This window comes from Felis catus, chromosome D2 (genome assembly GCF_018350175.1).
Source record: "Felis catus isolate Fca126 chromosome D2, F.catus_Fca126_mat1.0, whole genome shotgun sequence".
Taxonomy (NCBI): domain Eukaryota; kingdom Metazoa; phylum Chordata; class Mammalia; order Carnivora; family Felidae; genus Felis; species Felis catus.
In genome coordinates, this window is record NC_058378.1 from 12,732,922 (window position 1) to 12,759,385 (window position 26,464).

General features: G+C 43.4%; 1 long non-coding RNA gene across 2 annotated transcripts; it reads right to left on the bottom strand.

Moving 5' to 3' along the window:
- Nucleotides 1–1,793: 1,793 nt before the first annotated feature.
- LOC109492853 lies at nt 1,794–25,574 on the bottom strand. 2 transcript variants are annotated; one of them, XR_006586865.1, is made up of 4 exons: nt 25,448–25,553; nt 10,644–10,743; nt 4,413–4,584; nt 1,794–2,216 (listed from the first exon to the last, which is right to left on the bottom strand). It is a non-coding gene; the product is annotated as an uncharacterized LOC109492853 (long non-coding RNA). The 2 variants fall into 2 exon arrangements; XR_006586866.1 differs by lacking the exon at nt 10,644–10,743 and having other exon boundaries at nt 1,797–2,216; nt 25,448–25,574.
- Between the last annotated feature and the right edge of the window lie 890 nt (nt 25,575–26,464).

Sequence of the window (26,464 nt, forward strand, 5' to 3'; positions counted from 1 at the left end):
GAATCTAGACCACTTTCTTACACCATACACAAAAATAAACTCAAAATGGATTAAAGACCTAATGTGAGACCTGGAAATATAAAGTTCCTAGAAGAAAACATAGGCAGTAATTTCTTGGACATCAGCTGTAGAAACATTTTTCTAGGTATGTCTCCTTTGGCAAGGGAAAGTAAAGCAAAATTAAACCATAGACACCGCACCAAAATGAAAAACTTCTGCATAGTGAAGGAAACCACCAACAAAAGTGCACCCTACTGAGAGAAGATATTTGCAAATGATATATCTGGTAAGAGGTTAATATGCAAAATATCTAAAGAATTTATACAACTCCACACCAAAAAAACCAACAACTACAACAACAACTAAGCAATCTGATTAAAAAATGGGCAGAGGATGTGAATAGGAGACATTTTCCCAAGAAGGCATAAAGATGGCCAACAGACACATGAAAAGATGCTCAACATCATTAATCATTAGGGAAATGCAAATTAAAACCACAATGAAAATCACTTTTTTTCTCTAGTCAGAATGGCTAGAATAAAAAATATAAGGAATAACAAGTGTTGGTGAGGATGTGAGAAAAAGGAACCCTCACGCACTGTTGGTGGGAATGCAAATTGGTGTAGCCCCTGTGGAAAACAGTCTAGAAGTTCCTCAAAAAATTAAAAATAGAATTACCATATGATCCACTACTGGTTATTTACCCAAAGAAAATGAAAACATTAATTAGAAAAGATATATGCCCCCCTATATTTATTGCAGTGTTATTTACAATAGTCAAGATAGGGAAGCAATCCAAGTGTCCATCGGTACATGAATGGATAAAGAAGTGGTGTAATACATACAATGGAATACTACTCGGCCATAGAAGAGAATAAAATCTTGCCATTTGCAACAACATGGATGGACCTAGAATCTTCTAGGAGTCTAATTCTAATGCTAAGTGAAATAAATCAGTAAGAGAAAGACAAATACCATATAATTTCACTCATGTGGAATTTAAAGAGACAAAACAAACAAACAAAAAAAAAGAAATGACAAAAACCGGACTCTTAAATATGCAGAACAAACTTGTGATTGCCAGAGAAGAGGTAGGAGGAGTTACGAGTAAAATAGATAAAGGGAATTAAGAGTACGTTTATCTTGATGAGCACTAAGAACTCTATGGAATTGTTGAATCATTATATTGTACACCTGAACTAATATAGCACTGTGTTAATTATACTTGAATAAAAACATAATTTATTATGTTGAGATGCCTTGAGAAAATAGCAAAGCAAATCTATGTCCAATGCAGTAATCTAGATGCAGGTCATGGTCACAGGTGAGTGAAGCAATGGGGCTGGCATCCTGATCTGTGACAACTGGTTTTAAGGAAGAGACTTTTAGCATGTCAACAGGGAGTGACACTTAATAGGCCTAAACACATTTCTTGGGAGATTTTTTTTTTCCAAGCAGAAAATTCAAAGGTTTTTTTGTACTTATTAGCAATACTGCAGTAGACCCCAGCACTCTACGGTTGAAACCTATCAACACTAGAAAGGGAGGCTGTCGGCGCCTGGGTGGCGCAGTCGGTTAAGCGTCCGACTTCAGCCAGGTCACGATCTCGCGGTCCGTGAGTTCGAGCCCCACGTTGGGCTCTGGGCTGATGGCTCAGAGCCTGGAGCCTGTTTCTGATTCTGTGTCTCCCTCTCTCTCTGGCCCTCCCCCGTTCATGCTCTGTCTCTCTCTGTCCCAAAAATAAATAAACATGGAAAAAAAAAAAAAAAAGAAAGGGAGGCTGTTGTTACAGCAGAGGCCATTCGGGACAACCAGGAGCTTATGAAGTAAATACACAAAGGAAAAAAAAACAATCAGGACACACAGTAGGGGAAGAATTTTCTTCTACTCATCATAGATTTCAGATGACATTGTATAATAAAGGCAAGATTAACAAGGCAAAAACGAATAAAACTCCCCAAACCCAAGTTTATTAACATGTATATCTCACATCTCACATGTACACGGGACAGAACAATTCAAAGAAGTGGCTTAGAACTCTGGGTTCTATAACATAAACAAAGAACAACACATTTATAGAGAAATTAAAGACAGGGAGAGCGAGACAGAGGGAGACCATGAAAGGAAATAACCAGGGTAAAACTTGAAATCCAGTGGTCAGGGAAGACTCCGGTGGAATGACATTTTGGTTGACATCCGAAGAGCTGCAGGAGGGTCTGTGAAACACAAACAAGATTGTGGGAGAGAAAAAAGTTGAGGACACAAAGGGAAGGGTCATTCCATGAGTCAAAAATCTGTGATCTTTGAACATGTCATTTGTGGGTTCTGTGTTGCCCCACTGACCATCAAATGTGCCCAGCTTGCTATCTAGTGATTTGGGATGAAAAACGAAGTAGGAGCCATGCTCCTTGGCCTCAGGAAACTTACCAGGTGGTAAGTAACCCATGAAACAATCAGACTCAGAGAGAATCATGAGATTGGGGAGACAGAAGGAGGGATGTAAGTGGCTGTATTCGTTTGGTAGATGGTGAAATGCAGAAAACCTAACAGGCAGGGAAAGGAAGCAGGTGGATCAGGCTATCAGAGAGGCAGAGTATGGCCTTAGGGTCATGAATGGTTTTGAACCCCCAGTTGTGTAATGTTGGGTGAGTTCTTTTTTCTCTCTGACCCTCAGTTTCCTAATCTGGCGATTAAATCTTGTATTTTCTACCCCTTTTGTGGTTGTGAATATTAAGTAAAGTAAGATACATGTAGGACTTTGGACAATGAAATGCCTGAACCCCATGGCCGTCTAGGACATGGAGGTGGACCATCTCCCCCGGGGCAGCACTTGGTGAATTTCCAGTGTTTGCTGCAACCACGAGCTCAGCCTCCTGGTTAATAACCAGCTTGGGGGGTACAGACAGCAGTCCAAATCTGTGCCCCCTAATTAACAGTCTTGACTAAATGATAGGTGGGTTTTGTGGAAACCGCTCACAACCATTAAGGAAACCATCTGGGTTTGTAAGAGGTAATCTCTCTGTCTCTCTCTGTTTTTCTCTCTCCTTTCCCTCTCAGCAGTGGCGCTGGCCAGATCTCTCATTCAGTACAGCCATCTTTCAAAGAACTCTGAGCAGGTTCTATATCACACAGATGAATCAATTATGTCATTTATCCCAACTCATAACATGTGAAAATAGTTAAAACCAAGAGTGCAGTGAAAGTCCTTTCTTCCCAAGAAGCACCTCAAATAAATTGGGCATTTACATAAGCAACAGTAATCAAGACTTGGGTCATAGTCATGGGCGAGTGGAGATAAGTCTGTGACTACCCGCACCCTAAGAGGATTCAGCCATTCCTTTGATAGTTTGGAAAATGTGAATCAGTTTAGCCTTAAAAGTACTGAACAATCTTTAACTGCCAATATTTTCCTCTTTCTGAATGTCAGAGTTGAAAGATCTCCAAATATCCCTTTGGTGTACATATGAAGAAGGCTCCTGGGCATTATGAGGTCATGTAGCCAGTTAGTGGCCGATCTAGAAAAGAAGAGTAGAGGACCCCGATGTAGCTAAGATCTCTTTCAGCTATAGCACTCTGCCTTTCTGTCTTGTGTGAGCTCATATGCAGCCACAAGCTCTTGTAGGCTGTGATTGGGGACAAGCAGACACCCTAGTCTGGGGGAGGACAGAGTGACATCCTCTGCTGAAGCACACTGCTGGCTCTTGTTCCAGAACATACAGCAGGGGGTGGGAGAGGGGCTCCCACCAGATGCTGGTCTTCTTCACTGTTGTGGTGTGGCTTTATAATACCAGCTATAATAAAACTCTTCAATTTGGGCTGTCTGTAAAATGATTTCTGGTAATAAGTCTTTCTACCCTAGTCTAGGGTTGCAGCACTTACTCTGTTTTCTTATTTTCCTAGGACCGTGCAGGAACTGCATCCATTTCCTCTCGGCATCTTGTCCCTGGACCAGGTCGCTCAGTACTAAGAATGTTTATAGTGGAAGGGCGGGACTTTTGAAGACCTGGCTTTCAGTCCTAGCTGTACCCTTCAATGATTTTGAGATCTCCATCAAGACATCAATCTATTTTCTGGAGCTGCTTACATTTATTAACTTTTTGTCCAACTATAAGATGTCATACTAAACACTGAGATATAAGAGGGCAAGCAAGATCCTTGCCCTCCAGGAGATTGCCCTGTGGTGGGAGACAGCCACACAAGCAATTGTAACCTACATTCTAGAGTAGAGGGACTACACGTATGCTGACGATGTATAAGCAGCCTAGTTCTCCAACACTGGAACTACAAATGGTTCTATGCTGCAGACTTTAAAGGGGTGCTACTGAGGATAGTGTTTGAGGTCATGGACAGCCAGGTTAGAAGCAGCATTCTATATCTAACTAAGGAGCTTAGGTTTTATCCTGTCAACTCACATCACATTTGTAGACTTGAGGCAGGATCCGATTTCTCTCTAAGAAATATCACACTGGTTGGCAGGGCAGGCCTAGAGGCAGGGACCCCGACAGGTGGTTCTGGGAGTGGAGGTGAGTTCCTGAGCCAGGACGAGGAGAAGTCAGAAGAAAGATCCAAGAGGTAAGAGGAAACCTAGGAGAGAGGGTGTTAAAGAAATTTCAGAAGGAGAAAATTTCCAGGAGGGATTAGAAAACAGATTTTCCAATCCTGCAGACCAGAAGTAAGCAGCCCAAGACATTCTGCCACCAGGACATGCTGACAGCCCTATGATGGGACCAGTTCCAGGGCAGCTGTGGGCAGAAGCCAGACTGCAAGTGTTGAGAAGAAAATGGGAAAGGCAAGGAAAGAACAGCTAGAAAATCTCGGCTTCTTTACCTGACCATTAGGACAGGAATAAAATGTGTTATGTGACTATCCATTCAGAACCCTTTACGATCCCTTGGCTGTGGACGAAAATGTCCTGGGGGTGGATGGAGGCGACAGCTGCATAACAGTGTGAATGCACTTAATGCCACTGAAATGTACACTTTAAAAAATGGTGAAAATGGTAAATTTTATGTTCTATTTCGATCTTTAACAGGTTAAAAAAAAACCCAGCTTACAGAAAACTGAAGCATTCCGTACAATTTTGTTTTCTTATGTAGAAGGCTTAGAAGCAGCATGCACCGGCCTTCGGCTGCAGATTTGGACATGTCCCGTAGGACATGCTGGCTGGGCAACCGGCATGGGGAGGCAGCATCTTTTCAGAGCCACACGGTTGTTTTCACCTGTTCAGACTTCCTTTGAGGTCAAGTGAGAAGCTATACACGAAAACACTGGATAACACAATGCGTGTCAAACGATCATGAGGTACGTTATTATTCGTGTTCCCCTGATCTTACTATTTTGTATTGCAGTAACCGATACAGTTTAAGCTCATTTTTATTTTCACTGAGTATTTGAAAATATAGAAAGCCATCAAATAAGATAAAAGTTAACCATTGCTTCACAACCTGAAAATACTGAATTTTATAACATGACTTTTAATAACTTCTCTTACAGTTGTTATATTTATATCCATTGTTGAAAATCTGGGAAATACAGGAAATTCAGATCTCCCATAATCCCATTGTCTAGAGATCATTTGGCATATTAATGATAGTTTGTCTTTTCAATGCTCTTTAAACTATTGGGGCGCCTGGTGGTTCAGTCAGTTAAGCATCCAACTTGCGCTCAGGTCATGATCTCGCAGTTCTCACGCTCTGCCTCTCTCTCTCTCTCTCTCAAAAATAAACATTGAAAATTTTTAATTAAGCTATATTATTTTGTAAGCTGTTTATTTTACTAAATATAACATGTTTTCTCATATCATGAAATATTCTTTTAAAAATTTATTATTATTATTTTTAACGTTCATATTTTGAGAGAGACAGAGACAGAGTGTGAATGGGGGAAGGGCAGAGAGAGAGGGAGACACAGAATCCAAAGCAGGCTCCAGCTCTGAGCTGTCATCATAGAGCCCGACGAGGGGCTTGAACTCACTGAGCCATGAGATCATGACCTGAGCCGAAGTCAGCTGCTTAACTGAGCCACCTAAACATTTTAAATGACAATATATCCCACTGTTGTGTGTAAAATTCTACTTTTAGACATTTAATTTTTAATTTTCAGAAAAAAATGAATTATTTTTGTTTTTTAAAATTAATTATGATGGTTCTGTGCATAAAACATAGAAAAACAGAAACAGAGAAAAAGCCACCTGGAATCCTACCACCTAGATAGTCACTGTTAGCAGTTAAGATTTTTTTCAGTCTTTTCCTCTGTATGTGTGTGCATGCATGTGTGTGTATATTCACTCGCCAATAACAATTCTCTCTTGTTGAATATTTCAATCATCTATCATTTTTCAATATTATAAGTTATATCCCATAGGATACTATGTAATCATTAAAATAATTTTCTAAAATAATATTTCATAACTTGACAAAATGCACATTCTACATTATAAAATAGTGGACAAAAATAAGTTACAAAATGTTATCATAATGATGAGTGTATTCATGTGCCAGGATTTATCAAACCGTATGCTTTGAATATGTACAGTTTACTTCATGTCAATTATAGCCCAATTATCTTTTAAAGAAAGATAAAGTACACTTCCTAAAAAAGTTTTATATTGACATGGAAAACATCTTAATGAACATATATTTATCCTCAGAGCAGGTCCTCAGACTGAAATTCCTGCCTCCAAGTTTCTCGATATCTCCTGACAAATTGCAGGGAAGGATTAGCAATGTATATTCTGAAAGCTAACTCACTTTTTTCATGCACCAGATAGCTAGAGAAGAGGGCATGATGATTTTTTTCAGCAAGTGCAAAAATATTTTAAAATATATTTGACTCCATGTTGGGTGATATTAAAAAGAGTGAGAGGGGCGCCTCAACTCAGTTGGTTGAGTGTCCGACTTTGGCTCAGGGCATGATCTCGCAATTTGTGAGTTCGAGCCCCACATCGGGCTCTATGCTGACAGCTCGGAGCCTGGAACCTGCTTCAGATTCTGTGTCTCCCTCTCCCTCTGCCCCTCCCCTGGTCACGTTCTCTCTCTCTTTCAAAAAAAAAATTAAAAAAAAGAGAGAGAGAAGGCAGAATTAAGTGTAAACAGGACACAGGAGAGGAAGAACAGGAGCCGCCACGTTCCTCCACCTGTGCGAGCCTCTGCACCCACACCTGGTAATGGGATGCAGGTGCACCCTTTGCAGCCGGCCCTACAAGCCAAGAATGCTAGATTGCCAGCCACCACCAGAAGCTGGAAGAGGCAGGGAAGGATTGTCCCCTAGAGCCTTCAGAGGGAGCATGGCTGTGGACGCCTTGATTTCAGACTTCCAGCCTCCAGAGCTGGGAGAAAATACCTTTCTGTTGTATCAAGCCACCCAGTTTGTGGTACTTTGTTACCACAGCCCTGGCAAACTACACTGAGCACGTTTCTTCACTTCTAACTAGAGCACAGTTCTCCCCTGAAACACTGGCCACAGTTGTACTTTACATATTGTTTGTATCATTTAACTAACCTCAGTCATGGGACAGGTATCCTGTACCTGGCTACATGCCAAGGTGCATGTGACACAGGAAGTGACTTGGGAAGTCCGTGTGCTGCCATCCACCCATGGTCCTAGATGCTTGGCTGTGTCACTGCTTTGGTAACAGTGACACCATCGGGCACGCTTGATTCAGCCTTGGCCAGGTACCAGCTACTCTGCTCAGCATTTGGCCACTACTGTTTCACTTAATCCTCACAATAGCTCTACCGGGTTAGTCCCTGTGTGGTTCCCACTTTACAGATGTAGAAATTGAGTCTTGGCGGAGGTGGCGCAGCTAGAGAATAGCAAAGCCAGGACTTGAGTTTAGATTTGCCTGGCCCCAAGTCCTGGCATGAACATCAAGCACCTCCCAGAGTTGTTGCTTCATTCTGTTGACCGGGCAGGTCCTAACCTCTGGGGTCACCCCCTTTGGTTAGACTTGAAATTTGAATTTACAAAAGAAACGTACAAGTGGGATCATACCCAGGCAGGGTCCCTCGTTCACCCTCCATTCTGTGTCCAGGGTGTGGGGCCATGTAAGTCAAATCCCTTCATATCAATCACATGCTTAAAACCCCATAGCCGTTGGGGGTAAAATCCCTTGGTTCTGTACCCTTCACTGACTTCTCTGCTTTCAGCCCATGTATCTGCCACAGCACATGGAGGCCCTGTTCTAGCCACCTGGAGACATCTGCGGTCCCCAAAGAGCCACCCTTGACACCTTCCTGCAGCAGCTCTCTGAGGTGGCCTTTCCCTCAGCTCCGTCACCCTCAGCAGACTCAGTAGGTTTCAAGAAGCTGTTCCTGACCCAGTCTGAGCTGGATGCCCTTTCTTAGTGTTCTCACACTGGCCTTGAGCAACCTTATCACACTTGGTTACTTGCTTGTCTCCCACCAGATATCCAGGACATCTGTGTGCTTGGAACTCTGAGGGCGTGGGGCAGGGAAAACCTCTGCGCTCTGGCACTACAAAGACCTGGGTTTGTACCCTGCCTCCTCCAGTTGCTCGCTGGGGCACCTTTAGGTAGCCATCTAGACTACCTGAGTTTCATTTTCCTCACTTGTGAAATAAGCATTCTCTACTCGTCTTATAGGGTTGTTGCGAGTTTTGATTTACACACAAAAATAACTGCATATATTCATAACGCCAGGTATGTAGTAAAACTTCATTCCCTGTTTCCAATTCCACAGAGGGGACACCTTTAGTAAGATTAAATGCACTTGGAAGTCCCATTTTATATTCTTCTCCATCTTACAAACCTTGGCAATTCATATAGATACACCTCCAAACGGTGTTCTCCAGTGTGTAGCCACTAACCACATGTGCCTAATGAACACTTAAAATGTCCGAATTGAGAGGTACTCTCAATGTGGAATGAATACTGGATTTCAAAGACTTGGTAGGAACAAGAGAATGTAAAATATACTGATTATATATTTTTTTACTATTAATTACATGTGACAATGATAATATTTAGGATATATTGGGTTAAATAAAGTGTATTACTAAAATTACGATCACATCTCATTTTCCTTTTTTTTTAAGAAGGCTGCTAAAAAAACCTTGAAATTACATATGCAGCTTACCTTTGTGGTTTGCATACATAGTATATAAATATAAATGTTAATTTAATATATGTTAATTATATAGATTACACATATATATTAAATATGTATATAATATCTATAGTATAAACACCTACATATTCTCTATATAACATATATATAGAATATACAGAAATATATTTGTACTTGACACTGTTACCCTTGACTCTCAGAGAAAACCTGAAAGCTTACATCAATTCATTTACTGTGTGTGTGTGTGTGTGTGTGTGTGTGTGTGTGTGTGTTTAAGTCTCATGAATGGCCACAGAAAAGGGAGCAAACTGTAGTCATAGGTGGCCTGAGCAGGGTAAGTGGGTGTGGGACATCAGTCAGAGAAGAGGCTTTAGTTAAAAAAAAAAAAGCCGAATTCAAATTCACTTGCTCTGACCCTGGCTGTGGCCCTTTGGGCTCCCCCGTGTCCAGTCCAAGCTTCCCCATCTTGAGAGGCAGCTCTGATTCTTTAGCTTCCATCACAACCCCTGGCCCAGATCCATTCACTCAGATGCAATCTAAGGAGTCAAGTGTCTGCCAGTTGAGGCTGGAGGGGCTTCAGATTTTCCAAGGTGTTTTCAGTAAGAAATAGTCATCAAGTGAGTAGAGAAAATATCCACTTAGCAGATGGAAACTGAGGCCCAGAAGGCAAAAACCTTTGTATTAATAATACAAGAACTCTTACTTGAGCCTACATCAGATAAAGAAAAAAATATTCTGATTCCAGGAATGATGGCTTTGAGGAATTATGATTCATCCTTGGAAATTTCTGAGAAAATTAGTTGGTAGAGACCAAAGGGCAAATGTGAGAAGATATAATTAAAGAGGCTACTGATTAGGATAAAATGCTTATTTACCTCAGGAGTCTTTCAAAGACAAAAGTCAAAGAAACCAAGCAGCCACTTGAACATTATTAAAAAAAAAAAAAGAAAAGAGAAAGAAAGAAAGAAAGAAAGAAAGAAAGAAAGAAAGAAAGAAAGAAAGGAAGGAACAAGTCAAAGAAAAACTACCATACTAGGGTAAGGAGAGACATCAAAAAGTCAGGAAGATAATTAAAGATGAGAATCTAATTACAAAGTGCATAGATTCAGACTAATAATCAAGAGCTCTGCAAACACATATGGAAAGAGGGGAAAGAAAATGTCCAATTTAGAGAAGGAAGTCCAACTAGTTCAGTTCTCATCTCCCTGGACCTCAGTTTCCTCATCTGTAAAGATCTCTAAGGCTCCTTTCAAATCTAAATTTAATATTTTATAAAACAAATAGCTAAATGAAAATTTTTTATATTTTTCTTCATCTTCAACTCGAAAATTACATGGGTAATTTTTGTAGAAAAAGTAAAATCACATCTAAGCAAGGAAGAAAAATCAAAATCATCAATCTCACCACCTAGAGAAAGCTACTGTGAATATTTTAATGTATATTCTCTTGGGTTCATATATACATGTAGAGATAATTTGGTACAAATTTTGTTATTACGTATTTCCAGTCAATGAAATACTTCAAGGATATTTTCTTGGCTCAGTTTTCTTTCCATACCATTGTTCTTGATGGCTGCCATGTGTTGTAGTTTAAATGAGGGCTTCAGAGTACAATGAGTTGCAGGATGTGTCATAGGGCAAACTTGAGTGTATCCAGACTGGGAGACGCGAAGAAAGCGGAGGGAAAAAAATCACGTATGACACCTTCTAGTTTATAAAGGATTTTGTACAAAAGCCTTATAATCTACAAAGTATTTTTATGTTTTATGACTGCCCAGGTAGCGCAATGTCTGGCATATAGGAAAAATCAATAAACATTATTGAATAATTGAAAAAATATTCATTATCTTCTGTATTTCTCATAAAACTGGGATGAGACATGCATCATTTCACAAATTTTACAAGGTTACCCCTATCACCTTGGTAATGAGCATAGGATTTTAGTCCTAAAGACAGATAGAAACTGAGGCTAGGGTCAGACGGTCAACAAGTGGGAGAGCTTGACCTTGAATGCAAACCCACAACACTCTCCATTGCTTCCCAGCCTTGGCATGTCCCGCTCCCCCTTTATTTAAGCAGTTTGTGCTGTGGGACAAATAATCTGTGTGCTGGTAAATGGTTAACATTCAGCTCTGGCTGAGGGGGAGCCGTGATGTGTGGTGTTTACTGATTTCCCTGGTGTAAATACTCCCACCACCGCTGATATGAAGCTACTGACGCGGTATTACTGAACACAGATGTCCACACTTAGCACACAGGTGCCAGCTAGCTTTAACATACTCCTGCATGGAATAATCTTTCCTTCCCCCTAATTATCAATTCCTGGAGGCCAGGGACTGCATCTCTTTTCCGTTTTCATAATGCCACGTACCTAGATAGCAATTAACAGATGCTTAGGCTTGGTGTCAATGTTTAATTAGCCTGGCTTTGCAATTTCTCACTCTCTTTGGTTTCCTCACCTGCACAGCCCTTTTCCCCAGACTTGAGGCAATGCATAGAGACCATCCTGTCACTTGGATGGTTTCCCTTTCTTTCATCTCCATTTGTGTCCTTGCCGTGGCCTGGGGCAGAGTCATGAGCCTGAAGACAGCAGTGGCAGCCACTGGGGCTCAGGATCTCCTGTCTTACATTTATAGTCTCTTACTCTCAAATTTAGAGCCTTCTTCTGCCCTGGGGTCCCAGTACCTCACTGTTAAGCAAAACATCTGACCTCCCTGAGGTCGGTGGGAGGCAGAGGTGGCAGATGGGGAGGGAGGCTGACCTTCACCTGCTGGTACATTTCTTCAAACCTAAATTGGCACAAAATCCATCAACAATCGGGAAACCTGGAAGTTCTTAGCTATGTCAACCACGGCTACACCTCTTGAGGCTATTTCCCCCCCCTCAACATCTTCTGCTGTGGATCTCTTACTAGAGCTGGGCTGTGCTGATACAGAGACTTCATTTTCTTGAGAGTGAAATGTGCAGACTGAAACTCTAGAGTGAGGAAGGAGGTGGAGAAAAGGCAGACTTTGGCACCACCTTCTGGAAGCTCCTGTTTTTACATGCCATGTATGAATTTACTAAAGTTGATATGATAGATATTTTGTATTCTGTTCTCTGATACATGGCCAATTTTGAAAATCTATAAGAAAAAATATGGGAGGGGCACCTGGGCGGCTCAGTCAGTTAAGCATCAGACTTCAGCTCAGGTCATGATCTCGAGGTTTGTGGGTTCCAGCCCTGCATCGGGCTCTGTGCTGACAACTCAGAGCCTGGAGCTGCTTCAAATTCTGTGTCTCCCTCTCTCCCCCTCCCCTGCTCATGGTCTGTCTCTCTCTCTCAAAATTAAACATTAAAAATAAGAGACTCTTAAAAATTGAGAACGGAGGGTTGATGGGGGGTGAGAGGGAGGGGAGGGGTGGGTGATGGGCATTGACGAGGGCACCTGTTGGGATGAGCACTGGGTGTTGTATGGAAACCAATTTGACAATACATTTCATTAAAAAAAATAGAAAAAAATTAAACATTAAATTATTTTTTTAAAAAAGGAAAAATATGGGAAACAAATTTAATAAAACAGTAGTTAAATACTAACTTCTCCCCTACCAAAACATTTATCAAATCCACTGCCAGATTGAATTTTAACTCAACTTACGTTCCCCTCCAATCTACCCTCCCTTCAAATACTAACATTTAGTAGAATAGCCAAAGACTAGAGAAAGAAAAATGGGAAAAGGAAAGGCCACTGGTCTGGAGAAACTGAGAAGTGATTCTACATGCAAAGCCAGCATAACCTTCTCTCTCAGGAGAGAGAGAAATGTACTTCCAGCAACTTCTAACATGAGATAACCACAGCAAAAAAAAAAAAAAAAAATGACAACAAGAAAAGATATTCCAGCTGCGTGTACCAACAAGCCACACGCCCAGCAGCAGCTTTGCTGGAAAGTTTCTCCCCATGATAGTCCAGGCCTCCTGGGTCAGGGACAGACCTTCACCATTGGTCTGGGCAAGTCACACCTGGGGAGCCTGATCTGTTAATGCTAAGTCCCTTGGCTTCATTTCCACACCAAGGAGCAGCTTCAGAAAGGCTCGGGATTCTTTTCTCTTCTTCCTGAGTTTTACTTCATTCACATTCATTTTCAATGGTTTATTTGTAGGACACTGATAACTACATTTTTCTCTCCCCAAAAAGACCAGACCAAAATTATTTTCATCGTAATATTACTTGGTATTAGTGCATCACTTGATGATTTTTATTTTTACATTTTTTATAATGTTTATTTATTTTTGAGAGAGAGAGAGAGAGTGCACACAGGAGAGGGGCAGAGAGAGAAGGAGACACAAAATCCGAAGCAGGCTCCAGGCTCCCAGCTGTCAGCACAGAACCCAGCGTGGAGCTCAAACCCATGAACCATGAGATCATGACCTGAGCCGAAGTTAGACGCTTAACCGACTGACCCACCCAGATGCCCCTCACTTAATGCTTTTTAAAAGCTGCCATTGCTGTCACCTCCCAATACCCTGTGAGGAAGGTAGAAAGGGGCTGATCCTCTAGCCACCAAAGAGACACTGAGACTCCAGGAGGGCTGATATGTTGTCCAGACCCCACAGACCAGCACCTCTGGCTCCCAGGCTGGGCCTTCAGTCACCCGGTGCCCTGTAAGCCCCGGGGCCAGGTGGGGCTTCCGTTGTGTGGAGTGGTAAGGACGAAGCCTGGGCCAGCTGCTGTTCCCATCCCCGTGCCAGGCTGCCTGAGCAGGTGCTCTCTGGAGCTGAAGGGACGGATGTAGGGAGAGAAAACTCTCCAAGTCTGTACTGAAGAACACTGGCAGCTGAGCATGGGATTGATTCAAATGTCATGACATACTCGTCAAATACCTACTATGTGCTGGGAGCCCTAAGCCAGACTGGATCTCATATGGTCTTCAGGGGGCTTTCAGTCAGGTCAGGCAGAGAAGTTAAATGACCACAACGCATAGCAGGAAATGGTCGCTATCACAGGACAAAGTGTGCTAGGAGACACAGAGGAGAGACGTCCCTTTGGTTGGCAGGGGAGGGACAGAGGAGTGCTCAGGTGGCCTTTAATAGGGCCTCTAAGTGGAAGAGCAGATGTGAGGGATGATTTGGGACCAGAAAGTTATACCCACACACACACTTACCCTCAGTCACACACAAACATACACACTCACAGAGGAAGACCCTCAGACCCTCTCCATCCCTCAGTTTTCCTGGGGCTGCCCCAGAGGCCCGCCTCCACCTGAGACCTGAGGAGCAAGTCACATTGCTACTGACGATGCTGAGATTCATGAAGGTTTTCTCCAAAACTGAGGGATGACAAAGGACCGTCTCTTCCTACTTTTCCATACTCTAGCCTTGTTTGAGCTTTGCTAGGACCAAGCCTGGGGCTATCCGGTGTCACTGGCTTGGACCAGTGTGGCAGCTCTGCCTAGTTTCTGGAACCAAGGGGCCTGATGAATTATAGTCCTGGGAGTTATTTCTATGTTTCCTGGGGTTTCCCAACCTTCTTGGAGATGGGACAGTGCACACTGAAATTGCTCCATGGTGATGGCAGAAACTCCTGGCTTAATCTATTTATTTATTTTTTTTAAGAGAGAGAGAGTACGAGTAGGGAGGGGCAGAGAGAGAGAGGGAAACAAAGAATCAGAAGCAGGCTCCAAGCCCTGAGCTGTCAGCACAGAGCCCAATGTGGGGCTCAAACTCACGAACTGTGAGATCATGACCTGAGCCAAAGTCGGGAGCTTAACCGACTGAGCCACCCAGGTGCCCCTCAACTGGCTTAATCTAGAGGACACTCTGCTTGTGACCCACACTGTCATCCTCATGTACCCTTCTTTTTCTTCCTCTGACAATGACTGTTTATCCTGATAATGACCACATAATGACTCCGATAATGACCCACAAATACCAATGAGTAATTCCCTTTGGGTTTTTAGAACATGAGAACCAAGGCAGTAATTTCAGGGGTTGGAAGTAAACTGCAGGTCCATTTTTTTCAAAGTTTACTTGGTTATTGTGAGAGACAGAGAACAAGTTGGGGAGGGGCAGAGAGGGAGGGAGAGAGAGAATCCCAAGCAGACTCCATGCTGAGCATGGAGCCCAATGCAGGGCTGAAATTCACGAACCATGAGATCATGACCTGCGCTGAAATCAGGAGTCAGACACTTAACCACTGAGCCACCCAGGGGCCCCATGCAGGTGCCATTTTTATGTTAAAGGCTTCACTGAGGTTGGTATGTTCTAGACACAGGAGAAAACAAAATCCTACCCTTCCATGGTTTATGAAAGTCCTATCCATTAGCATCATGATCACAATAATTTTATCTGGGCCTCAAGCCAGGGGCCCCTAAATGGATCATGTGGGTGGGGTCCATGCTGCAAGTGCTGGTTCTGGAAGTGTGCTTTGGGTTTTTGGAATCCTCTGAGGATGTTCATTGGAAAGCAAGATGTCAGGCTCTGGAAAGAGATTTTATCCTTACTCCTCCTCACTCCTGTTTTTAATCCATAAGTTGGAACAGAAGTAGAATTCAGGTTCATTCATTCATTTGACAAACATTTACTTAACACTTGCCCTGAGCACACCTTATATTAGGAATTGGAAATACATGTATGATTAGAACCTGGTCCCTGCCCTAAGAGATAAGGTACATAATAATGAAAGTGTACTAACGAGCTAAGAGCTCTTTAATGAATGGTTCCCGGTCTTACTAATTTTCTACCCCCTGTACTTAGCACTGAGATTTAAGTGAAGGAGCTCAGTAAGATTTTATTGAATGAATAAATGGCCAATGATTAAGAATCCACTTGTAACGATGGCAATGCGTCCTCTTTAGACAGGACATGGCAACGGTATGTTCTCAGCAAGGACTCTGTGGTAACATGCAAATAAAGGAGTTATTGCTGCAGCTTATTAAAGAAATAAAAGTAACATAGCACAGAGGAAAGAACATTTCATTGCGCCTAGGAGGGCTGTGATGTTGAAAGGGAGGAACTCATTGTTTCTCCTCTATTTACCATTCTACTGTCAATAATTCTGGCATCAAACGTGTGTGTGTGTGTGGGGGGGGCAGTTCTCATACCAAGCAATTCTCCAACACCAGCTAGGTGTCCTACAGTTCACTCAGTCCTGACACTATCTACCTGAAGATAATGTCAGATTCCACAGGTTAAGGGTTCAGTCCCACAGGACTGTCCTCACTTCAGATACCAATTGCAAGCCCCGGTTGTCACCTGTGCTTCTGACCAGCTATAAAATCCGAGGTTCCCACCTCCCCCATCTCAAGTTTGATAGTTTTCTAGAATAGCTTGAAGAACAGGAAAACAGGCTGCTTAATATATACGTGTGTCATATATATATATATATATATATATACATATATATATATATATATATATATATGACACACACATATATATATATATACATACATATATACGACACACACAGCACCAGATATGGAGGAAGGGACATGGCACTCCCACACCCTTCCAACACCTCCCTATGTCCACCAACCCAGAAGCTCTCCAAATGCCTAGGGTAAGACATGTTCAGAGCAAGTGTTAAATGTTTATCAGATGAATGGATGAACTCTAAATTAGGAATTTTTATGGAGGCTTCATTATGTTGACATGATTGATTATACCACTGGCCATTGGTGATTGATCCAACCTCCAGTCCCCCTGGAGTCCCCAGAGGTCTGGAGGTGGGACTGAAAGTTCCAAATCTAGTTATATTTGGCATCCAGCCCCCATCCTCAGGGTCTTTCAAAAAGTCACCTTATTAACATAAACCCAGTGTGGTTGAAAAGAGCTTGTTATGAATAACAAAGAGATCTTTATGACTCTTATCACTTAGGAAATTCCAAGGGTTTAAGGAGCTCTGTGCCAGAAAACGGACAAAGACTAAGTAATATATTTCTTATTATAAAGCACAACATCACAGATGTCTTTATAGGGAAGTTACCGTTTGAGCTGAATTTTAAGGGACAAGTAGAATTCACAGATGTGTAGGTAAAAAGGTCAGTCCACAAAAAAGAACAAAGGGGGCAAATCCCTAAGAAATGAAAGATCATGACCCATCATGGAGTAGATGGAAATACAGGACATGTGTGGGCAAGCAGAGAGATGATGGCAAAAATCTGGGTGAAGAGCTCGTTTTCCTTTTGCCACTCTTAGGAGGTCAGGCTGTCTCCTACAGGCAATGCCAAACCACTGAAAAGTTTTAGAACTCGGCATTAGCCATATGGAAGTGCAGGCTGGAAGCTGCAGACATTAATAGAAGGTGGCATTAGTCCACATGAGAAATGATGCAAGTATCAAATAGGCCAGCCCAGGGCAGGGGTTGGAGAGAGAGATGCAGATGTGAGGAGGGTTTAGGACATGTGATCAAAGGTAGTGCACAGTGGCAATGATGAACTCAGGTTTTAGAATTAAACAGATCCAAGTTTCAGTTCAGCTATCTATTCACTCTGTGACCTTGAGCAAGCAATCTGTGCCTCAGTTTCCTCACCTATAAAATGATGCTAAGAGTACCTACCTCATATAGTTAGTGTGCTAAATTAAAATATTAGGGATTAGTATAATGTCTGACACATAGGATGTGCTCAATCAATATTAGCTACAATTATGACTACTGATTAGGCATGGGGAGTGGAGACGGAAAAGGAGGAATCGAAGAAGCCTTAGGTTTCTAGACAAAGCATCTTTCCCTACTCCCTTTAAGTAGGGAAAGATGGTGTCATGGAACCAGATGAAGAATCAGGTGGAAGAACACACTTGAGGGAAAGAATTTTAATTTCCAGTTTTGGAAATGTTGAATTTAAGATGTCTTTGGGACAGCAATGGAAATGTCCACTGGGCACTCAGTAGAGAGATCGGGGCTGGAGAGGAAGATTTAGAGGATTCACAGCACAAACAAGGACATTGAAATCAGTAGAAGATGTAAAATCAGTTGAAAAGGGGTATTAGAGTAGTAAGAGGAGGAAACTCCGAGAACACCAACATGCAGAGGGGGTACAAAGAAGAGCGCTGGACAAGGATCCTGGGGATTGTCGCAGATGGAAGAGGGAGACTGTCCACTCGCAGTGCTTCCAAGGGAGAAGACAGTTCACCCAGAACCCACTGTGTGCCTGCTTTCTGCTGAGCAGCTCATAAAGAGAAGTAAGACACCAGCCTGGCCCTCACAGAACTTAAAAGAAAGCCCCAGGAGCTTCAAAAACCACATGGTAACGGACTGCAACTCTGTTTCAGTTGCCTCTTTTCCGTCTTCTCTCTTCTTTATGAATAAATAATTTTCACTTGCAATTTCTCTGCCCATCTCTGTCTTTGCTTATAGGGTAGCTACACACGGGCTCAGCCCTCGTGTAGACAGCAGGTCTCCTGAAAGCATTATGTGGTGGGGCCAGGCCAGACCAGATGTCCTGTGTTGCCTTCCGGTTCTGTAGAGCTTCCTCCCAGTCTACTGTGGCACACTGCCCCACACAGCCAATGCTTTGAGAAGTGAGTCAAATACTCTGGCCAGGAAGGAAGTAAGTGTTGCAGGTCTGTGGGAATGTAATGTAGCTACTTTAACAACAATCTTGTGCTTTGAAAAAGATACATGGATTTCAAATTAACTTTAAAGCATGTCTAGTTTTGCAACAATGTGCTATACATGTCTAGGGTATGCACAAAGCTGTATTCATGTAATTTATTCAAAGAGAGCCACATGTTCTGAGATTGAGTGGGAACTAATGGATGGAAACACTTAATACTTGGTCACTAACTCAGCAGGTTAGTGTAGAGCTATAACTCTCTTGAACCTTTGTCAAATCCCCCCCCCCCCCCCGACACACACACTGTAATGAAAGGGCATATTAGTGCAAATCTGCAAAAAAATGCTCCCAATAGCTCCCTCTATGGATTAGACAACTTTGTCCCAAAATCAAAGGCTGGGGTAGCTGCCTTATGATAGCCCTTGTCCCCCATTTTCCTGAGGCTGCCTCCTCTGTATAATCCAGACAGTTATATTTGGTACTGGGCAAGGAAATCTCAGAGTGCCAATGAAATCAAGTTTAGTTAACTTATAGGTACACAGTAACAAGTGATGAGGATGATCATGAAAGAAGAATACCAAACACATCCTTAATGCTTAAAGGACCAGGCATTGTTTTAAGTACTTTATATGGAATAACTTAATCCTTGCAAACACCATAGAAGGTAGGCGCTATTATTAGCCAATTTAACAAAAGAGGAAACTGAGATGGAGAAGTGGCTGGGTGGAAGACAGGGACTGACTGTAAAACAAAAACAAAAAACAAAACCCACAAAGGATCTTTTTGGCGTGATGGAAATGTTCCATAGCATAATTGTGATGGTGGTTACATGACTGTATCTATTTGTTAAAATTTGCCAAACTGCATATTTAAGGTTACTGAACTGTACTGCATGTAAGTAATACATCAATAAAGCTAATTTAAGAGAAGAAAACATAAAGAAAGCTTCCCAAAAAAACGTAGCAGAGAGGGGAGCAAGGCCTTACTAGGTAGGTGAAGTAGGCAAGCTACATAACAGCTCTGTGTCTCTATTTCCATATACATAATAATAATACCTAGTCCTCAATAAATGTCAGGTGTCTTCCTCTTGTCTTTTGTCCCTTTTCTGTACCATAAGACTGAGCCAGCTATAAATCAGGACTATCATTTACGGGTGGGGTGGGGGTTCTTACCACAGTCCCTCCAGACAAGGCTGTCAGATAGAAATGGTTGTCTCTCCAAAGGGGGACTTCTCTCCTCTACAGATAAGAAGACTATCATATGTTATTGGGAAAGCTCAAATTGACACAATAATTTCAGAGTAGAATTTTATAGTACGTGACAACATTTTAAGCCCATACACACTTCTACAAACCTATGTTAAAGAAGTGCCAGCAAAAAACCTGCAAAAAGTATCTACGTAGAAGGATGCACATGGAAACTCCGTAAGAGTAAGAATTGAAAACAGTCTTAATGCCCATCAATAAGGCTTGGTTCAGTGAGTTAAGAGACCTCTGTCCCTGGAATACCATGAACGGACAGGCAACATAAATATTTACATACTGACATAGGGAGACCTGCCCAACATATTGCTAAGAGAAAAATCTATGTGTAGAGCAATATGCGTGAAATGATACCATTAAAAAAAGAAAGCTTGTGGGGCAGAGCTTGCTAATTGTTTTTCAGTATCCCTGCTTTATTTCATTTAGTAATAGAATTCTGGTCTCCTGCCAATCCTGTACGTTTTAAATGGGCATCTAAAGACTACATTAGCTTGGGTGGGTATAGAGATCCCAGGGGGCAATGTAGCCCAATCCTACATGTACATGGATGACCAAAGCCTCCTTCTTTAGCCAGGTTTGGCAGAGGGTCTAGATTCTGGCCAAAGGGACGTGAGCAGAAATGATGCATGCAAGTAAAGGTCACATCCTTCAAAAGGAAGCTGGTTGTCTTTCACTTCCTTTGTTTCTTCCTGCAGCTGGACCCAGAGATAACCCTTTGATGCAGACAAGGACCCCTTCGTGGAACAGAGGCAACTACCTGCTCACTCCTCCAAATGCTTCTAGAAAGAGGAAGAAACCTCTATAGTGTTTGAGCCACTGTAGTTTGGAGTCTCTGTTACAGCAGCTAATCCTGTATCCTAAGTAACACAGAACACGTTGACAGTATTACCACTGTAATACTGAGAACTGTAACTCACAAATCTAGTGCTTATTGTGTGCCAAGCACTGTTCCAGGTGCTTCACATGTAATAACGAATTTAACCCTCACAATAACCCTATGAGTTGAGTTCCGTAACTGTCCGTCCTACAGATGAGAAAACTAAGACACAAGAAGGCCAAGGAACTTGCCAAAGGTCTTCCAATAAGAGTGGCAGAGTTGGGACACGCACTCCAGAGGCTATGTTCCTAATACAAATCCCAAATTACCTCTGGATGTGGAATATATGGAGGGAAAAGGAAAAAGTCTCCTTTTTACATTATGCTTTTCTGAATGTTTGAATTTTTTTATAACAGCCTTGCATTATTTTTGTAATTTATAAAAGTTTTTTCTAAATCTAGATATTTTGGTAAAAAAATAACCACAATGTAGTGGTATCATTAATTTAAAATAAAACTTATAAAAAGAAGAAAAAATTCACTTTTCAGGCCTAATTGCTCAGGCTCAAAGACAGCAGGAAAGCTGATCTGTGCCGAGCCCTAATATCACAAGACAGTGGGGTAAAGGATGGATCTGATGCAAAGACAGCAGAATAAGTCTGAAAATGCTCCACAGATGGGCCAAACCAGCCAGCTGATGCTGCTGTTGTCCAAACAAGCAGTTGGACACATTTCTCATTTTTCATCATTTGTTTTGCTATGATATATCTTCAACGTAAACCTAGAAAGGGAAAAAAAAAAGACCCTCTCAGTCAACCACTCCTCCCTTGAGAGGGTCTCAGACATACAGTCTCTGTTTGCATTTGTAAATATTTAGCCCTCTAGTTCCTGGAAGAAGATGAGTCTTGACTTTTGTAAACCCTCCTGTGCTGCATGACAACTCTGGGGCGGGGGGGGTGCCGAGACAAAATGTCGCACCATATATGAACTGAAAAGAGTGGTTTGCTGATTGTTTTAGTTTCAGATCTTCTAACTGGAATGAAGGATATTAAGTCCACACAGTTACTGGATTTGCAAGACTAACAAGCACTTAGGAGTTTCTGTCCAGTTATTTATCTGCAGGGCTTCCTGGCTGATAGGAAATGCGTGTGCATTACACAGAAGCCCATGTAAGCCCTAAGCCAGCAGGTTTTAAGTGAAAACTACGGTTTGCATCTAGGTTAGACTAGTTATAGAAAATAATATTTTCTTTTTAGGTTTTCACGTTAGGTTAAAAAACTCTACCCATAACACATTATGTCCTTTAAAGATGATGTTAGCAACAGTTTCATGATCGCTGTTTTACTCATTTGCTTTCCCCTCCCCCAACAATATGACAACCAGCTGTGTTTTATTTCTTAGCATTATCTATGGAATATCATCTTACCAAATGATTCTATTTTGTGGGCAACAGTTTAAAATTATATATTTTTTAAATTTTTTTAAAAATTTTATTCATTTTGAGAGAGAGAAAGATACAGAGCCAGAGAGGGGCAGAGAGAGAGGGAGAATCCCAAGCAGATGCGGGGCTCAAACCCCACAAACCGTGAGATGATGACCTGAGCCAAAATCAAGAGTTGGAGTTGACCAACTGAGCTACCAAGGCACCCTAAAACTGTATTTGCTTTTAACCTGTATGGACACCTATCGTTTTTTCTCAGGACCCTTCTGGACGGAGAATAGTTACTTGGTCTCTCATGTAGGATTTGATGTTAATACCCCAGGGAGGTGGTTTTGTTATCTAATGGACTCATGTCTGAGTCATTCTCATTAAGGAAACTTTGCTTTGAACAGGATAATTTTTGCTCAAAATCAGTTCAGTTTGGTAAGAATTTCATGAGCACCTACTATGCTCCTTCTGTGACAGGACCTAGAAATAAACCTGGAATGTTGAGTCTAGTCAGGGAAAAGGACTCTCTTTTTCTATCAACATGATAACAAAGATATAAAAATGATACTATTCTAGGGCATGAATGAAAAAAAACTTTTTTCCTGTCTTTTAATTAATTTACTCATATAATTTAACATAGATGCTGACAGTTTTCAAACTACCATTAAATTTAGGTTTATCTCAATATTTTTCAAAGAGTGATATAACATTTTAAAATGCCAACATTTATGATACTCTGAATGCTACATACTTTGCTAATGTTTAGATTTTTTTAACGTTTATTTATTTGAGTGGGGGGACACTCAAGAGCAAGGCAGGGGCAGGGAGAGGGAGGGACAGAGAGAATCCCAAGCAGTCTCTGGCATGGTCAGCACGGAGCCCCATGCAAAGCTCCATCTCAGAAACCATGAGGTTGTGGCCTGAGCCGAAATCAAGTTAACTGACTGAGCCACCCAGGCACCCCACTGTTTAGACATATTACTAAAGTTTTATGTTTTGGGTTTGTTTTTTTTTTTGTGGGTTTTTTTTTTTTATTACAGAAAAGGTAAACTTGTATGTATTCTGTGCAAAGAGGGGGATAGAAATCACCTTAATATAACATTGCCTTTCCTTTGTTGCAGTCACAGTCCCATCAACAGGCCAGGAAAGCCATCCCATTCCTGTAGTAAGCACTTGTGAATGGGGAAAGGGAACCCACATTGTGGTTGTAGCATCCAACGGCCGCTCTGATGTGGCAGGGCTGGCTCGCATCGCTGTAAGCCTCAACACCACACAGGCTTGAAGCACTCTTTTTTCTTTTCCTTTGCTTGGTTTTAGTGGAGTCTTACCCAGCACTCCCATTCCCTTGGGATCCTGATGCAGTTTTCCTTGAGTGCTGTGATCCAGATGATGGAGCTGTTGATGTAGGATGAGGTGTGTTCTCAGGAGACTCTGGGTAGGACTTCACGCAAGACCCCTCAGCAGTTGTGATACTGGATGAAGATTACACAAGTGGTGTGGCTACAGGGGTCTCCCGCCTTGGTTACCATGTCCTGCCTCACAAGAAGAGCCAGGTCCACTAACTGTGGTTTCCACTAACCCAGGTCCACTAACCCGGTTTCTTAAGCTAAATATACAAAACAATGTGCAATGAGGCGTGCAGTCTTGTGTAATTGTTTATAGAAAAATACCCAGGGGTTCCTGGGTGGCTCAATCAGTTGAGCATCCAACTCTTCATTTCGGCTCTGGTCTTGATCTCATGGTTGTGGGACAGAGCCCCATCATGGGATCGAGCCCCACATCAGGCTCCATGGTGATTGTGGAGCCTGCTTGGGATTCTCTCTCTCTCTCTCTCTCTCTCTCTCTCTCTGCTTCTCTCCCACTCGCACATGCACTTGTGCATGCTCTCTCTCTCTCTCTTAAAATAAATAAACATTAAAAAAAAAAAAGAAACATGGGGGTGCCTGGGTGGCTCAGTCAGTTAAGCGTCCCACCAGCTCAGGTCACCATCTTGCGGTCTGTGGGTTCAGGCGCCTGTGTCTGTACTGACAGCTCAGAGCCTGGATCCTGCTTCAGATTCTGTGTTTCCTTCTCCCTCTGCCCCTCCCCAGCTTGTGCTCTGTCTCTCTCAAAAATCAATAAACATTAAAAAAAATTTTGGGGGGGGGGGGCACCTGGGTGGCTCAGTCAGTTAAGTGTCCCACTTCAGCTCAGGTCATGACCTCACGATCCATGAGTTTGAGCCCCGCGTCGGGCTCTGTGCTGACAGCTCAGAGCCTGGAGCCTGTTTCGGATTCTGTGTCTCCCTCTCTCTCTGACCCTCCCCCATTCATGCTCTCTCTCTGTCTCAAAAATAAATAAACGTTTAAAAAAATTTTTTTTAAATATGCATGCATACCATTACTTCTAGGTTGTGATACACAATAGGTTCCAAATATGCATTTTTTAGGCAAAGAAATGATACTTCAAAAAGTAGTGATGCTGCAGAAAAGCACTTTTTTCCTAACATATTGGAATAATGTGATACTCCTATAACGGTCTTTCCGTGGAGTTGCCAGGCTTTCTAATTAATGCTCTCTGTTCAGTACAAAAGCGGGAATACATAGCTATTTTCCAAACACCTTTTAATCAGTGCTATAAAAAAATATACCCTTCTGCTGTTATACAGAAGAAATATTCACACTTTTAGAACCAGAAAACAGAAGGCCTTTGGGATCACACCTGAGTTGGGTCCAGGTTCTACCCTTTAAATAGGCTCCCACCCCTGGTTGAACCTCCGGGGACTCAAAAGTAGGACCCAAGGTAGGAGAGGATAGCCTTGCCTTGTCTTCAACAACTTCCTCAGTTGATTTAAGGGCGTCAGGCTATTTTCCTTCTTCCTGTGTATAAAAGATGCCAGTGCCCACTTCACAGAGTTCACTGCTACACAACACGAGGTCAACGAGTGCTACTCAGGATTGCCAGTGGACTTGGACTCCTATGGTCCGGTCAAGCAAGCCGGTGCCAGAAAGTTAAACACCAGTAGATCCTACTAGAAGTGTTTGGCTTGCATCACCCCACCACAGTCGTTCTCCGGGGAAGGGGCAATTGGTGACAGCTGGCAAAATTGGGGGCCTTTGTGGTCGCCCGGCACCTAGCAGGTGGTGACCATGTTTGCTGCTAACCATTCTAGACCGCGCGGGGCAGCCCCTCACAGAACCTTGCCTGACAGCAACAGCACGTTGGCTAAGAGACCCTGGGTCTCTGAAGGGAAGCTGGTCCAAAGGGCCCTCGCTTTCCAAGGTCTGGCAGGCACCCAGCCCTCTCTCTGCCTCCTTAGCTGGTGATTACAACTACACCTTACCTTGCGACGCCGCCTCTGGCACGCACAGCTGGCCAGGGCTCCTCACGCGCAAGTGTAAGCAGGACAAGTCCCCCGCCGCCGCGCGGGGCCCGCCGGGAGCACGCGGCCGCCGCGCGGGGCCCGCCGGGAGCACGCGGCCGCCGCGCGGGGCCCGCCGGGAGCACGCGGCCGCCGCGCGGGGCCCGCCGGGAGCACGCGGCCGCCGCGCGGGGCCCGCCGGGAGCACGCGGCCGCCGCGCGGGGCCCGCCGGGAGCACGCGGCCGCCGCGCGGGGCCCGCCGGGAGCACGCGGCCGCCGCGCGGGGCCCGCCGGGAGCACGCGGCCGCCGCGCGGGGCCCGCCGGGAGCACGCGGCCGCCGCGCGGGGCCCGCCGGGAGCACGCGGCCGCCGCGCGGGGCCCGCCGGGAGCACGCGGCCGCCGCGCGGGGCCCGCCGGGAGCACGCCGAGCACCTGCCCAATCAAGTCTGTTTTCTAAGACGCAGAAACAAAGAAAACCCAATAAGGTAACTGAGCAGGGTTTGAGAGACGAGCAGGAGCTTACCCAAAGGCTGGGAGGAGAAAGGGTGAAGCTCAGGAATCTGGCAGGCAGGGGTGCAGAAGAGCTGGTGCGTCTACCGTGACGGGTGGGTCGTGAGGGCTGGGGGAGGGCCTCGTGGGCTGTCACGGAGCTCACGCTCGGCTTACTGCTCACAGGCACTGTTCTGGGGCCGGCCTTGTTCGGGTCTTGGTTGTTGGATTTCCCAGGGAAGGTTTATGTGACATCCAGGCCCAAGTAAAGACAACCAGAAAGAAGGTGGCAAGCACAAAGCAGTTTATTAAGGACAGTACATTCTCAAGGTGGGAGAGCGGGCAGGCCCAGAGGTGGCGTCCGCACCGGGTTATATGTTTGCACAGGTTATGGGTCATAGCTAGGTTGTTTCCAATCATCTCAGGGACGCCTCCCCACCAGTTGGGTGGGGAAGCTTTAGGCCCTACGAGGTCCTTGTCCAAAGTGTCATGGCCAACTTCCCCTTCT